This window comes from Spinacia oleracea, chromosome 4, assembly GCF_020520425.1.
Source record: "Spinacia oleracea cultivar Varoflay chromosome 4, BTI_SOV_V1, whole genome shotgun sequence".
Taxonomy (NCBI): Eukaryota; Viridiplantae; Streptophyta; class Magnoliopsida; order Caryophyllales; family Amaranthaceae; genus Spinacia; species Spinacia oleracea.
The window spans coordinates 96,492,136-96,506,924 of record NC_079490.1 but is presented as its reverse complement, the minus strand read 5'-3'; the positions used below and the strand labels follow the sequence as shown (position 1 = coordinate 96,506,924).

Genomic DNA, 14,789 nt, shown 5'->3' with positions numbered 1-14,789 from the left:
ATTTTAGGTCAGGTCTTTGATTTTTATTGTTCTTTTTTTTCTTTTTATCCATATTTTGTGCTAATGTGCTCGTAACCGTGTTTTTTATATTCTTCTGTTTATTTCCCCGACTTATTTTTCATGAATTAGGTTTCTGATTTTTTTTCTTGGATTAATAAGGGTATCATAAGGTAAAGTAAACGATCAACCAATAGGAGAATAATATTATAAACTAATAGTAGCCTATGTAGGATTCGAAGCTACATCATTGTGCAATTGCACAAAGCTTTGCCAATTGAGCTAATAGACTCTTTTTATTGGTATAGTGTCATAGTAGTTTTAAGAGGAAAAACAAAGTGTTGTGACATATTAGTTTGTGAAGCTGCATATAAAACTAAGTGTAGTGACATATTAGTTCACATAAGTCTTTTATTATATTATGTGAGCCCATGCGATGATGCAAACCGGAATTTTTGCGCTAACTGATGAGAACAATGCTGCCCATGTAGTTAGAACTAGCTCGGAGAATGAACTAAAGAACTAGAAAGATGCTGCTATCATTTGGGACAGCAAGCTACAAGAGGTACAATCGAGCATAAAGTCCTTGGTATCTCGGAACTGGACAGTGAAAAGAATGTTGCTGATCAATACTACTTAACATCATAAAATCAGGAAAATTTCACAGTTCTTGTCACAGCACCACAACAACACAAACAACACAAATACAAAACACTACATAAAGATAGAGAAATGTTGTAGCTTTAATTCGTCAAATATCCAAAGGTAAGTACAGTACAAACAGATAGCTTGAGGCTATAATTCCCAAACAAGTAACTTTAGGTTTCTAATATCCAAAGACAATACAAATTCCACAATGCCTTTCTCTTTCTTTTTCTCTGCTATTTATGCACTAGGTTATTCTACTAAGTAGAATTTGATTAATTGCCATCTGCTTCTCTTCTTGTCCTCTAGTGGATAACGGTAACTCTTCACCCATTCAGCTATACTTTGTGCCTACTGTAGGTGCTTGTGCTTGCTCCTTTCTGTGGAGTTTGCTATAAACCTCCAGAGGCTTCCTCCCACGTGGCTTCACAAGGTGGCAAACTCACAGACCTGAAGTGATAGTCATTACAGAGTATCATTTACACATAGAAGTATAGAACACATAAATACACAAACATTCACTCTTTTGCCCAACCTGATGCAATAACCGCAATTATAGCAAATTACAAGAATACAACCATCACTCGCGTGTATGCACCTGCTAGCAAGACAACACCTCGCAACCACTGCAAAGACCTTACTCCATGCCGACAATAGAAAATTTCTTGGACAATAAAATAACCAACAGTTTATGACAAGTCATAACAATAGATAAATATACCAACAAGATTGAACTAATAAGTACACAATAAACCTGCAGATTTAATTTTTGAAGAGAAGAAGAAAAGTTAAGATAGCTTGCTATGTACTTCAGTGAGTGCGAACCAGAAGTTCTGTGCTAACTTATGAGAACAATGCTGCCCAGGTAGTTACTTAGAATGCATCAAAGAAGTTGAAAGGGGCTGCTCACATTTGGGACAGTAAGCTGTAAGAGGTACAGTCAACATGCATTTCAGAAAAAAGACATGTATTGACATTTGAATCCAAGTCATGCCATCTAACAGGGAAAAGAAATATATACGGGGAGGACCAGGAGGTTCACAGGCAGATGTTGGAGCTGAGAACTCATTCGGATGTGGAAATGTGAGAGATTTCAGGGGCACACTGAAGTTCAAAGGCATGTCGATCCTCGAAACACTATTGTTTGGTAATGGTACAGCTACACATTCCTTTCTTGACCAGTCTTCTTTGTCTGTAAAAGAAGCCAATCAACTATAGATGAGTGAGAAGAAACAGAACAATGTAAGTTTACAAATCGAACTTCAGCTAGGAATATCCAGAGGAATATCACACAAATTCTAGGGAGGTACCAAATAATCCAACCCAATCGAAGTAGAAATACAGTGTGATGGTATATGTTAGTATATTAGATGATTATGGTTCTTGGATGAGGAGAATTTGGTACCTCCCAAGGATCCATTTAACCATGCTGAAAGAAAAATAGACACAAACTCGAGGAACTAACTCTATTATGGTTATGGTTCTTCAATTTGAGTTTCTTGCAACGCAGTACGCACTTTAGAACATGTATTCCCTATTAAAATACTCATTTTATCAGTATCAACTCTATTTCCAGGCATCTGAAAAACAGACAGATCTTACAATTCGCTCCTGTCATCTTGTCTTGTTGAACTTGTATTTCTGTTAGTCATGAAGATTGATAGGTGGCTGCTGATTCTGATCTTCTGGGAGGCTCTCTAGGATGATTGGAGGAGGAAAATTACCAGATCAACCTCAAAAGAAGCATATTAAAATATCGTTCAAAACTAGTTGTGGGGTTCAAGAAGTCATCATAACATTTACCAGTTCTTGTGACATTGAAGATGTCCACAAGTACACTTGAGAAAAAGTTCAAATCTATGAGACGAAATTCCAAAAAGACATGATAACCATGATATTGACACTTTTTCTGATGATCCCAAGAACAATGACTTTAAAACATCTCAAAATTATACAATTTTCATCGGGCAGAAACAGGTAGTGCTGGAAAATGCTCTTGCAGTGGCAGAAACAAATATCTCCAGGCTTGGTCAGGAGAAGGAAGAAGTCGTATCTAGTAGAGTTATTGCAGAGTTAGATAAAGCGAGATCTGAAAATATTGATCTCACGAGCAAAAAAATCTTCAAAGCCAATGTTCTTAAAAATCAGGAGTGCAAAAGGGGGTGTTTCCATGTGTACAATCCTAGGGAAAAACAAGCCAGATAAAGAACTTCACAGCCCTAGATCAAAATAGGTTCAAAGGCCTTGCAAGTTGGGAAATAATAGACACTAACAGTAGCTTGAGTATTCCCAATTTTAACCTCAACATCCAAATTCGAGCATGCTTAGAAACAACATTCACTTCTAATAAAGCCTCTAAAATCTGAATGCATAATAGGTGAGAAATAAACTGCGCAGGAACAATTACACGATTTATATCTTCGAAGAAAACTAATGGGTAACAGCAATATTAACATCAATTAGCTGAAAATGTTCGAGCATCTCCAGCAAGGGAATCAACAACAATATTAGCATCAATCAACCGAAAATGTCCTAGCATCTCCAGCAACAACATCAGTCAGCTATATATGAAACAAAAATAAACTATAAACGAAACCTTGTTCAAGACTATCTTAATGAAACATCAAAGCAAGCAAGATAAGCATAATGTCTTCCCTAGATTCACAAATTTGACAACTTCCACAAACCAGAATGATGTTCGACATAATTAGTACAACATAGCAAACGAATGCTTCAGGACACTAGAACTAGATATGACATAACTTCAATATCATTTAAAATAAGAAGCAAAACATATTTATGGAAATAGTTTCTTTAGCTTAGGTAAAGAGAAACAACAAATATCAAATAAGAACAGCAGTGGAATCTGATAGACTTGCAAAGGATAGACTTCAACAGTGGAATTTGATACCTAATGCTACATGTGCCCTTTGTTCTGCTACTGTTGAGACCGTCCTTCATCTCTTATTTGAGTGTCACTACTATGCGGATGTTCAGATGAGAATTTTGAATTTATTGAGGTTTCACATACCGATTATACCGGTTGCAGAGGAGATAGAAATGGGAGCTAAAGCTTGTAGATTGACACAAGGAAACATAGACTTCATGGTATGATGCTGGTGGAAGCTATTTACAGTATTTGGATCCAGAGAACTCAAAAGATCTTTAGCAACAACTATTTTAGTAGTGAGGCTTTGTTTCAAAGTATCATTTATAAAGTTGCTTGTAGGAGTACACAACATGTGCAGTATTTGTTGATTGGATGAGTTCTTTTGCAGGTTTCTTTAGCCCGTCCCTTCCTAGAAGGTGGGGGGTTATAGTAATACTGTGGCAGTTAGGTTGTCTGTTAACTTAGCAGGTATGCCTCCCAAGAGGAGTTTAGGTGCTTGCGGGTGCTTGTATTTTTTGTTTAAGCCTTTTGGTTATTAATAAAATCACTTATTAATTGACAAAAAAATCAGAACAACAAATCAAATCAAAACTCAACACAACTGAACAATGCTCTGTGAAGAAGAACAAAAGCAACCAGATTCATACTAGTACGCAGATCAAAATCACAAACAACTACACTACATCAGTCCCTACTTTTATGACTCATCTTATTCAATTAATTTACAATTTTAATAATCTCCAACAGAAGAAATGATCAAAAAAACAAGCAAAACAACCAAAACAATGCCAAGAAAAACAACCAACAAAGTTGCAGATCAGTAAGTAAGCAGAGTAGTAAGCAGCAGCAACATAACGTGAGTAGAGAAAAACATGGAGGTAAAGATTGGACTAGCACATACTTTCCAAGGAATTGAAACTTTTGTTCTTCACGAATACCAAACCTCTCCAACGCGTCAGTATTCGTGCTTCTAACGACACTAGGTGGTTTTGCTTCTGCAGACGAGGGTTCAGAGTCACAATAATAAGACATTTTGACATTAAGCGCTAGCCATCAAACAAATTAACCAAAAATCATTGACCTGAAACTGAAAAGGCAATGAACTCGTGTAAAATCCTTCCTCGTCAAGTTTCTGATTCAGTAGCTAAAACAGGTAAAGAAGTGAACTGAATCTGAGTGGAATCGAGGAATAACAATTTCTTCCCTATGCCATCCCAATGAAACAGGAAAATGGGATCATTTTAGTAATCAAAATCGCAATTAAAAACAACAAAACACTGAAACGAAGAATATTTGAAACCCTAGCTTCAACAATTGAAATTCGTTGTACAAGTGGAACAAATATTTGAGCCCTAAATTTAGCAATCAAAATAGCAAAAACTATAACAAAATATCATATTAATTACACAAGTACCTAGAAAATTGAAAGAGGGGTAATCGCAAGAAGGTGAAGAGATCTGCAGGAACAGAGAAATCAACAAATCGGAAGGAGATGAAGTCGCACTAGAGAGAATTTGCAAGAGCTGAGAGAAATTTTACGAGAGTAGGTATTGTGAGAGGTTGCAGTGGGATAATGAAATTGGAAAATGCAGAATAGCGGGCTCCTGAATTTTTTCATTTTTCAGGAAGCGCGCTCCTAAAATGGAATTACCGCTTATTTACTTATTGTGTCCCGCCAATTAGAGGGACTGTTTTTATGATTTATGGTATTTAGAGGGAAATTTTCCACTTAAATCTACTCTTAAGGTAATTTTAGTAAGTGAATTTTCGGTGTTCCCTATAAAACAGACTAAAATACCCACGCACCTTTACAATTCAATTAGATAAAAAATGGCTAATTATTGAGTAATTTGAAATACTTATTGTAATAACAAATAAAAAATATATAAAAAAAAAGTCAAGCATACATAAATCACGCATAAAATTGAGATGGTGTCTATTTTTTTTTAATATGAATAATTTTTCTTGCTGATTATGTGTGGTGAATGGTGATTAGTTGAATTGACAAAAAAAATTAGTTTTTATATACGTTTTCCATGCATCGCCTATGTATTATTAAAACTACAAGGCAATTCATGTCATCCCTCCACGTGTTGCGATGATTTGACAAGTGACATGACATTGACGCGTCATGTCATACACACACATTATTGTTATATTGTATAATCACAAGAAATGTTGTTATCCCATATTTGAACTCATGACCTTTCATATGTTATCGGTAAAGTAGTACAAAGAATAAAGTTTTTTAAAAAAAAATGTAAATTACTCAAAATTTTATTCATATTGATTTTGCTCAGCATTTGGAGTTGTTCAACTATATTCAATCGAGTAATAAAACATTATGTTGTTTGATCCAATAATGTGTTCATTATGCTAACAAGTGAATGTTCTTAATAGTATATATATTCTTATATGACCATTGTATATTATAGTGTTACATTCTTGTAGTCTTATACGCTTATAAAAATATAAACTTAATGGATATCTAAATAATTTAATACTTAGTATATTACTATGAAAAAACATTTCATACTCCTTCATCATTACTAGTTATTAAACTAACTCATAAGTTGTATACTTGATTATAATGCGACTTGGTTATGATCGAACCCTACCTGAAAGCGCGTGTGCAAAATAAAATTGAATTGATCCGCTAGTTCTTAAAATCTATCAAAATCAACCCCCTAGTCAAATGAATCTATTCCAAAAATTTCATTACATCCTCTTAAAGAGGTGTAGACGCCTACATTTGTCCCTAAGTTTTAACTTTGTATATATACTTCTGGGAAAGGGGGTAAATACAAGAATTTTATAGGGTGATGTTGTCGAAATAATTAGTACGTAGTTATGAAATAAGTTTTACTTATTTCAACTGTTTACAGTTAACTAAGTAACTAGTAACTAAGTTTATTCAAATGACTTAAGGTTTTAAGTTTTGAAGCATCGAGGACGAAACTTGTTCTAAGGGTGGTATAGTGTAATATCCTAGATTTTGAGTAACTTTTAACTTGATAATTAAGTCTAAATATTGTCTTAATGCTTCTCTAAAAATATTTTTTCTAAACGAATTTGAGATTATGATTTTGAAGTTTTAAAAATTAGTTAGTGAATTTGAAAATTTTATTATTAACTCTTAAGATAGTCTTCGAAATTTAAATCTCGAGTTTTACCTTAGATAATTTTTTGGAAATTAATTCGTATAATTATTATGGATTTTGTTGCTCTAAACTAATTTATTTAAATCCAAGGATTAACCTCAGTTCCTCTCCAATTCAATTTTATCTATCCTCCGTGTGGCCACGCCGGAACGACTGCTTCCTCGCCTCTCTTTCTAGTTCGTCGTTGTTGATGCGTTTCTTGTTGTTGTTGTTGTTGTTGTTGTTCTTGTTGTTTTTGCACTATTGTTGTTGGTGGTGCTTCTCTCTCTATCTTTCTCTCCCTCTCTCTCTTGTTCTCTTTCCCAGTACCGCCGATGAGGGTGATCTCGAATTGGCGTCTTCGACAACCCACCATTTAATTAGGTAATCTCTATAATTTTGTTCATTGATTTGTTGAATTGAAAAAATACTCAAATTTTTAAACCATAACTCAATCGATTTTATCTCTCCTCTGGTGGTGATGTGTCGTCCTCCTACATTGTGGCTAAACTTTCTTAGCTATTTCACTATAAGAAAACCCATTTATTACCACGAATTTTAACAAAAAAAAATTATATGGTAGTGAAGTATGTTATTGACAATAACAAAATTTTATCATAGCAAATTTTGTTGGAATACTTTTAACTTTCATTTGCCTGCTTCCTATAATATGTGTCGGCGGTTTGTGAATTTTTTTTTTTTCCAACTCATTTGTAAAAATGTTAGTATGCTTTGAAAAACAAAATTGTAGTTGTAAATAATTTTTAAAATGTAGCAACACAATTTTGTTGCGAAACATTTTGAGAGGGCAAAAAGAAAATCACAGCAAGATTAAACATCTCCTTTCTCCTTCCCTATTCTTCGACTCATCCCCCATTCCCCATAAACCCTAGATCGGTTGCTTTTCTTCTTCTCCGGAGACCATCCTCTTCAATATATCAGAGCCCCCTTATTCTTCACGCTGCTTCGCCACACTGCTTTTCCAATCGCTGCCCTCCATTGCCGCCACCTGGGTTGTTCGTCGGCATCTCTCCTACCCCTTGCTGGTTGTATTCCATACTCTTATCTTCCCTCCCTCGTTGCTGCACACCGTACCTGGTTGCGCACCATCTTCTATCATCCTCTCTGGGGCATCCTCGATGGTTGCCACGCTGGCGAGCTGAGGTCATCCACCACTCAATTCACTGCTTCTTCATTCTCTCTCAACTTATGCCAATGAATAACTAATTGAGGAAGTAATTATTTTTCCGTAGATTAATTTGTTTATTAATTCTAACTTCGATGTTGTTTGTTGTCAGTTTTGATATTTATACTGTTATGTTGGCCAATTTGTTGCAATCTCTTGATATTTCTAGTGAATTTGTTTAGCAATGTGTTCTTGCTAGTGATAATTAATTATGTTACTCCGTACAGAGTAGGCAAAATGAAATTACAGAAATTAAGTTAATTATTAGGTATCAATGCATTGAAATCATTCTCTAAATGTATTGTACTCTTGGAGTATAATGGAAATAATTACCATTATGAGCTCGTTATAATAAGACATGAAAAGCAAATAATGCGTGTATTGTAATGACCAAAAATAAAGACTTATGTGACAAATTGACTAGTAATTATTGTTTCCCCTACATCGTGGTTCAATAATAATGGTTTTTGGCTATTTAGCTTGTTTTCACCATGTAATATTATTGCTTTTTCCTTGTTGAGTTGCAATGTAGCTTTTCTGGAAATGCAGGGCCTTCTGAAGGCTGCCTCAGAGTGGAAAGTTTTTAGATTTCTAATCTTTTCCCCAGGACATCTAATATGTGAAATAACTCCTCCTACAATATATTCACGGTTTGGATACACGAGGCGTTCATTATATACGTCGTTTGGTCCAACACTTCAGGATGCAGGTTTCTTTTTTTCTTCCTGTATGTCCAATATCCAAATCCTATTCATTTGATCTCTATCTTAAGTCTTGAAGATCTTAGAAATATCATTTCATATCTGTAGGAACTTGGAAAATACAAGGCTTACATTAGCGAGACAGTATTTTCCTCCATATTTTTAGCGTTTGTCTTGGTAAGGCTCCCTTAATATATACACTCTTGTTTCATCTTTTATTATCTAGCGTACTATGCTTGTTATTCACTGCATAGTCCATAGTTTATAATGCCTCTTGCCTGTTTTCTCTTGTGATATAGTGTCGCTCTCTTTGTTGTTTACTTTTCTTTTCACACTGTAAAGTTTGTACAAAAACTATTAGATTTCCAGCTCAGATATGGTTTTATTGTGCTTATAAATTACTGAAAATTTCCAGCAAATTGTAATGACATTTATTTAGTAAAGAAGGCCTGAAGCCTGGATGCTTGTCTTCTAAAAATTGTTGTTCAGAGTCATTGACGGTGTTAGAAATATCAACGATGGAGTTAAGCTAATGTGGCCTATTCTTGCACTACTTAAGACTTGAGATATCATACAGTTCAACTACCCAATCTTGTTATGTTTTTCATATCTAGGAAGACCTCTTTGAGTATTAGATATGGAAGTTGGTTTACTTTATCTAGGAGACTAGTAGTCATTTTTAATTGATATATTATATATAATCATCTTCCAATTGACGTTCTCTTGTACTTTGTATTTGTTATCTGTTTGTAACAAGCAACTGCAGCTAGTTTATAATTTTTTGATCCCTTGATATGTTGTGTCATTGCCTATTTGTATTTGCACATGAATGTTATACTGTTGAATCTGTTATGATAATATAGTTATTGTGCATGCTATCAAACAAACTGTTCTATATTATCTTATATGATTCACGCTACCATGACAACTACAATGATAATATTGTTAATATTTTGTTCAAGCATGACAGTTTCTTAAGATCATAACATTCTATTCTACACCGCTTCCTGGTCCAAACTAACACTCCTGTAAGGTAAAGCTTTTTTAGATTTCAACATAAAATAGTGGAATCTAAGCAGGAAGGACTTCTGGATTGAGTTGGAGGCATCAAACAGATGGCCACATTATCAACAATAGATAGTTTCAAGTAGAAATTCAGCAAATTAAGAATTTGAAATAAATAAATCAGTGTTTAGTATGGTTGAATTTAGAAATATCCTCCAACTTTTTGTAACTTTATGAGCAACTGGTTCCCCATCAAGTGATTCTATCTTTTCCTCAAAAAAGAACAACATTATTTCCTTATCTGGCTCAAACCAAGCTTGGCAGATTACTTATATTTGATTTCTAGCACTCTTCCGTCCCACATCAAACCAAACATCAAACCAGGTAATTGTACTCAATATATGTTTAGTATATGTTGATTAAATTCAATTTAAATTAACGTTTGATTTCTTAATAATAGTAGATTGTAATTCTAAAATGGCAGGTGAATGAGGATGAGAATGAAGATGGGGATGGGGGTGAGGATGAGGATCAAATGAAGAGTATAGTGAAACGCAAACATATGAAGAGTAGCAGGATTTTTGTTCTCATTTAATTCAATGTAAGTTTTAACAATATCCCTTGACTATTTGTTTTTAAACTCAATTAGGAAAGGCTGATACAGGGTCCAACAATGAGTTTAACCTGATTTCTTCTATTTGAAAAAACATTTGGTTGTGCTACTCCATTTGTGTTTGTTGCTGATGCCTGGGTGCCTGCACTGCCCTCTTCTTCTTCCCCTAGTGTTTTGGTGCAACGTGTTGTTGCTTTCAATCAACTTATGAAAATAGCTTTCAATCCCAGGTGGCCTTTCAAAAAGACTTCAACACGTTTAGCTTTTGTGTTCTCTGCAATGAACAATCATTCACTTTCACATTAGGTTGATTGATGGCTGTTCTTTTATGGCTGAATGAAACTGTAATTTCAGCAGATACCAGAATAAGATTAGCTATGTAATACCTTATGTTTGTCATGTCTGATGCTCACAACTCTTTTCTGTAAAGGTATGAAGCTAAAGAAATGGAGCTGGTCACCAAACATGAAGCGGGTGAAGAAAATAACATCTTAGTTTAGATCTATAGTTCTAAATGAGAATATTTTTCCTATTTTCTATGGTTTTAATAATTAATCATGTACTTATTTCGATACTACGAGATGCATGTAGTTGGGGGTTTGTCCGTGACATTTTTAGTGTACTAATTATGTAATGAGTTCTTATATTTGTTAATAAAGCAATTGATTTTGCATAATTTGTTTATTTAATTTTGTTATTTTATTATGGTTGCTTCTTTTAGGTGATTGTACTTGAAAATGTATGAAATAAAATGCGAAATACATTTCTTAATTTTAGTGCCTCTAAAAACATTTCAGGACAATGTCTCAAATTGCACCTAAATATAATTATGTACAATATAATAAATTGCCCTTAATAATATTTCGAGGCAACATTATATGGTTGCCCCTAAATAATTGTGGTTTTTAGAACAACTATTTATATTGCCTCTAATTATATTTCGAGACAAACTTATAGGGTTGCCTCTAAATATATGTGGTTTTCAGAAGCAATTTTTTATATTGCGTCTAATTATATTTTGAGGCAAATTTATATGGTTGCCCCTAAATAGATGTTTTTAGAAGCTACTTTTTATATTGCCTCTAATTATATTTTAAGGCAAGATTATATGCTTGCCTCTAAATGTATGTGTTTTTAGAAGCAACTTATTAAATTGCCTCAAAAATGGGTCTTTAGAAGAAACCATTAATTAGCGGCGGACTTATTAGAGGCATCCAATTTTTTGCTTCAAAAACTCATTAGAGGCTACATCCCCGTTTTTAGGGGCAATTATGGCTTGCCCCTGTATGCAATTTTTTTAGTAGTGAGAGGTAGACTCCCGCGATGCACGTGTAGCTCGGTCAGTGTGCTTGCGTCTCAAAGGACACGGAGTACGTACTTGGGGCTTAACCACGAAGTCTGAGGCATCCTCCTCCTCAGAAGTAGTCGTGTGTAAATCCGACATGCTAATTTTGCAAAACACGAAAATTGTAAGGCATCACACCTTAACCCAACAAATAGCACATACTAATTCTAAAAATTACGAATACTCAAATTCACGACAAGTTTGCCTCAATATAATCAAAAAAATTTGTTCCATAAGTATGAACATGGTACTAAGTTCAAAATTGGTAGTAACATACATGCAAAAATGGTCATAAAAACTCCGAATAAAAATTTCATGCATTTCCTATCATCCATAGACCTTGTAAATCGCAAGCAACAAGACAAGAAGACCTACATTGTATTCCAACATCCATCCGTAGGCACACTTGGGGGATAATTTTGAGCAAGCTCAAAATTACCCAAAATCAGCAAACTTGCAAAATCTAACATGCTAGAACACTTAAACATATCATACACATCATATATAAGCACTACAAGAAATTTACCTTTTCGTGGCGATTATTTAGTAACGAATGTATAATCGCTACTGTAAGTCAATAGTGTGTGTTAAACAATATAGAAAATTATCGCACTTTATAATCTCTATATCAGCCTTTAATTAATTAATCAATACGAAAAATGAATTAGATATTATTCCTGTATACCGCCCAATTTTTTCACAAATTGCGCTCAACTTTTCCTTCCAAATTTTTTTGCGAAATATTTTTCCGCATAAAACTTTTTTTTCCCTCCACTGTCTTCCGTCTTCTCAACTTAGGTTTAGATCAGTTTTCTCTCATCCTCCATAGGTGATACCAAAAGCTTGAAATCGAAGCGCGGGAATCTGGGAAAGGGTGTGAATTATTCGCGCAAACGTTGATCGGGTTTTCATCCAGGATAAGATCAAGGTAGCTTCTTGGAAATTCCTACACTTTGAGTTGGGATTTTGGATTGGGCTTTGAGTTATGCTTCTTGAATTCTAATTTCAAAATCCAAATAACTACTCGACTTGAAAACTAAATTCGCTTTATAATTAATTAAAAGAATAAATAGTTTTAATTAATTAAATACATTTAAATATCTTATTTAAATGCGATTTAAATTCACAAAATCCCAAAATGGTTAATAAATAAAATAAAAAATATATATAATTACTTCAAACATACGAGGTATTACAGTCTACCCTCCTTAAAAGAAGTTTCGTCCCAAAACTTGGCACGATAACTCAAACTTGAAGCTCAAAACTTGAGACATTATTCCTTAGTTAGCAAAAAATTTAAGTTGTTGTACTCTTTAAATGATTAAACATGATAACTTGGGGTACAAATTCAACAGAAATCACTAAATCAAGCATAAAATAAGGGAAAATAAGGTAAAAAGCGTGAAATTCTACCGCACTCTACCCCCCTTAAAAGACACGAGTTACGACCCCAAAACTCAACTAACCTCGGGAAAAAAGCTCGGGATATTTCTTTCTCATTTCGTCCTCGACTTCCCAGGTTGCTTCTTCTGATTGTTGATTAGACCATAACACCTTAATAATCTTAACATCCTTGGTTCGTGTACTACGAACTTTACTATATAGGATTTTGACTGGTCTTTCCTCGAAAGATAAACTTTGGTCTAATTCAATGGTCTCCGATTGTAACACATGCGACTTATCCGGGATATACTTCCTCAATTGAGATATGTGGAACAAATTATGCACTCTATGCAAGTCCATAGGTAAGGCTAGTCTATAAGCTATCTTTCCTATTCGTTTTAGGATCTCATAGGGGCCTATGAACTTTGGGATTAACTTTCCTTTCTTTCCGAATCACATCGCGCCTTTCATTGGGAAAACCTTGAGCAACACCTTGTCACCTACTTGGAATTCTTCATCCCTAAGCTTTAAGTATGCATAACTCTTTTGGCGATCTTGCGCTGCTTGAATCTTGGATTGAATAGTTCTAATTTGGTTTATGGTGTCTGTAGACACCGAAATATGTAACCCATAAAAATTCAAACCTATAAAATAAATTTATAGAGGCAAAAGGATATGGAATACATAATTTTGTTGATGTTTTGGGGATTACAATTCTTGTAACTCTCTTGATTCTATTCCAGGGTTTGTAATACTGGGGTCTGGTCGACTTATTCCAGTACTGCTAACCTACAATTTGATAGTAGGGAGGTGATGGGGTCTTTGTGACTTATTCCATCTGAGTCTGCCGAAACCCTAATGTTAGAAATTCATTATATAGGAAATTTGAGAGTCCTACTAGGTTTAAATTCCCTAAAGATTTGAAATATTATCTTTTTATTGAGATATAATTGACACCACAAATTTACAAAATTTCGGTGCCTATAGATGCCCCCTCGAGATCTGTTGTGGAGACTTGATGACGGATGCCACTTGGTCTCGAAACTTTGATGTAGAATTTGAAAGCAAATTTGAATAGCCTCCATTGATTCTAAGAACTTTAACCTTGAAGAGAGGAGATGAAGAGAGAAAATGGTCCCATCGAGCGTGCCAATTTGTAAACCATAAAAATTCAAACCTGCAAAATAAATTTGAAGAGGCAAAAGAATATGGAATACATAATTTTATTGATGTTTTTGGGATTAAAATTCTCGTAACACTCTTGATTATTCTCTTCTAGGGTTTGTAATACTGGGGTTTGGTCGACTTATTCCAGTACTACATACCTGCAATTTGATAGTAGGGAGGTGATGGGGTCTTTGTGACTTATTCCATCTGAGTCTGCCGAAACCCAAATGTTAGAACTTCATTGTATAGGAAATTTGATTTTCCTAATAGGTTTAAATTCCCTAAATCTTTGAAATATTATCTTTTTATTGAGATATAATTGACACCTCAAATTTACAAAAATTCGGTGTCTACAGTGTCCTCTATCATTTGAGGTCCTAACACAATTGTCTCACTAATTTCGCTCCATCATAGTGGACTTCTACATTTCCTTCCATACAAGGCCTCAAATGGTGCAATTCCTATGCTGGCATGATAGCTATTATTGTAGGAAAATTCAATTAAATCTAAGCTATCTTCCCAACTTCTTTGGATATCAATTACACATGCACAAAGCATATCTTCAAGTGTTTGGATGGTTCTCTCAGTCTGTCCATTTGTGCCTGAATGGAACGTTGTACTCATTTTCAATGTTGTACCAAAGTTCTTCTACACACTTTTCCAGAAGTTTGAAAGAAACCTTGAATCTCTATCTGATACGATATCCTTAGGAACTCC

General features: G+C 34.5%; 2 long non-coding RNA genes across 8 annotated transcripts; one reads left to right on the top strand and one right to left on the bottom strand.

Moving 5' to 3' along the window:
- Positions 1-693: 693 nt before the first annotated feature.
- Positions 694-5,184, bottom strand: LOC110793767 (uncharacterized). Of its 3 annotated transcripts, XR_002534792.2 has the most exons (5): positions 4,947-5,181; positions 4,614-4,736; positions 4,434-4,527; positions 1,178-1,834; positions 694-1,092 (listed from the first exon to the last, which is right to left on the bottom strand). It is a non-coding gene; the product is annotated as an uncharacterized lncRNA (long non-coding RNA). The 3 variants fall into 3 exon arrangements; XR_002534791.2 differs by having other exon boundaries at positions 694-1,834; positions 4,614-4,731; positions 4,947-5,184; XR_002534790.2 differs by having other exon boundaries at positions 694-1,834; positions 4,947-5,183.
- A 2,250-nt stretch (positions 5,185-7,434) lies between these two features.
- On the top strand, positions 7,435-10,853 carry LOC110793768 (uncharacterized). Of its 5 annotated transcripts, none has more exons than XR_008932718.1 (4): positions 7,435-7,836; positions 8,408-8,585; positions 8,668-10,165; positions 10,608-10,853. It is a non-coding gene; the product is annotated as an uncharacterized lncRNA (long non-coding RNA). The 5 variants fall into 5 exon arrangements; XR_008932719.1 differs by having other exon boundaries at positions 7,435-8,567; positions 8,668-9,948; positions 10,049-10,165; XR_008932720.1 differs by having other exon boundaries at positions 7,435-8,585; positions 8,668-9,948; positions 10,049-10,165.
- Positions 10,854-14,789: the final 3,936 nt, after the last annotated feature.